Raw genomic sequence first — 2,054 nt, 5'->3', positions numbered from 1 at the left:
TTTTTTTTTTTTTTTTCCCTAAGAAAGCTTTTCCTACTAAAAGTCATAAAGATATTTTCTTACATTCTAAAAGTTTTAATGTTTCACTTGTTTTTTTGTTTAGTTCTTTATCTGTAATTTATGTGTTTGATGTAAATCTAGTTTGTGTGTGTATGTGTGTGTGTGTGTCTGTCTTTCTCTGATAATCAATTGTTACAGCACCATAGCTATTCATTAATCTATGATGGATCTTTGTCATATATCAGATTACCATAGAAAAATGTATTGTTAATATCTGTCTGAATTTCTGTTCTGTTCCATTGGTCTATTTGTTTATCCTGGAGACTCACCACACAATGTCTATAGCTCAATTTCTATAGCTTTATAATAAATCTAGACAGTTGACAAAAATGAGCCCTGTCCCAGCCTTGATTTTTTTCTGAAACTATGTTAGATTTTTTTAATCTTTTGCCGTTGCATATAAATTTTAGAGTCACCTTAATTCCCACTTTAAAAATTTGAGTTTATAATTGTATTATATCCATAAATTAATTTGGTGAGACCTGATATTTTTGTTACATGAGTTTTCTTATCCATTAACATAATGAACGTGGTAGCTCTTTATTTATTTAAGCTTTCCTTAAATATTTTTCAATAAAATTTAATACTTTTTCTGCTTAAAGATCTTATACATCTTTTGTTGATTTATTCCTAAATGTTTGAGTGTGTTATGTGACTATTAAATGTTAATTTAAAATGTGTGTATGTAGTTGTGTATATATGTTCTTGATTTCTTGTTAATATAGGAATTCAGTTGCTTTTTAATTATAATTGTCTTACATCTAGTAACCCCAGTCTAGTCAACTGTCTTAATGATTTTCACAATTTGATTGCAGATTATCTTGGGTGGTTGTTTATGTAATCCTCTATGAGTAACCATATTTAAAGTTTTATTATTTATCATTCTATTTTTAAATACTATCAATTGTGTATGCATGTTTATATCTCTTCCTTTTAGATAACCAATAGTATATACTTTTCCACCTTGCTTTTCTTGCTTAAAAATTTATCTTGGAGATTACTCCATAGCAGTTTATAAAGAGATTCCTTATTCTTTTTGATAACTGTAGAATTATCACTTGGGTGAGTACACCAGCCACCCACTGACAGGTATTTGAGTTGTTTCCAGGCTTTGCTATTTCACACAGTGCTGCAGTGAAAAGTCTTATGTATGCATCCTTTTGTTTTTTCTGTTTTGTGTGTGTGTGTGTGTGTGTGTTTTATGTTTGTTTGTTTTTTTTGTCAGCGCATCTTTGGGTTAGATTTCTGCAAGAGGGATTAGTGGGTCAAAGAGTAAATGCAGATATTATTTCATTGGTATTTGCCGAATTCTATTCCTTAGTTGTTGAACCATTTTTCATTCCTAACAGCAATGAATGAGAGGGACAGTTTCCCCAAAGCCTCAACAGCACAGCATGTTGTCAAATTTTTAAATTTTTGCTGATCTCATAGGTATAAGACAGTATCTCGCTTTAGTTTTAATTTGCATTTATCTTATCATGGATGACATGGAGTATCTTCAACCAAGGGGCATTTGCATTTATTTTTACTGTGTATTTGTTCATATCTCTTGTTCATTTTTCTAAGGTTGTTAGTCTTTTCTCCTCTTTTTAAAGAAAATTTTAATATGTTAGGGATATTTACCCTTTCTGTAATATAAATTGAAAATATTTTGCCAGTTCATCACTTATTTTTTCACAACACTGTATATTTTACCTTTCTTATTCAAATATTTGTTCTCTGGACAAAGAAGTCTATGTTGGTAGTTTTTTATTTCTTTCAATATCCTGAAGTTATCTTTCCATTGACCTCTGGTTTTCACTTGTACTGGCTTTCCACATCAGCTGTTGATCAGATTGGTGCTTTTTTGTTGGTAATCTGTCCTTTTGTTATATTTAAGATTTTCTCCTTCCATTTCATTTTCTACAGTTTCACTATATGTTTCTGGAGGCAGATTTCCTTTTTTTTTTTTTTTAGACAGAGTCTCACTCTGTCGGCCAGGCTGGAGTACAGTG

The sequence above is a fragment of the Colobus angolensis genome, unplaced genomic scaffold (assembly GCF_000951035.1).
Source record: "Colobus angolensis palliatus isolate OR3802 unplaced genomic scaffold, Cang.pa_1.0 Scaffold281, whole genome shotgun sequence".
Lineage (NCBI taxonomy): Eukaryota > Metazoa > Chordata > Mammalia > Primates > Cercopithecidae > Colobus > Colobus angolensis.
The sequence above is the reverse complement of the archived record's forward strand: the minus strand, read 5'-3'. Positions refer to the sequence as shown.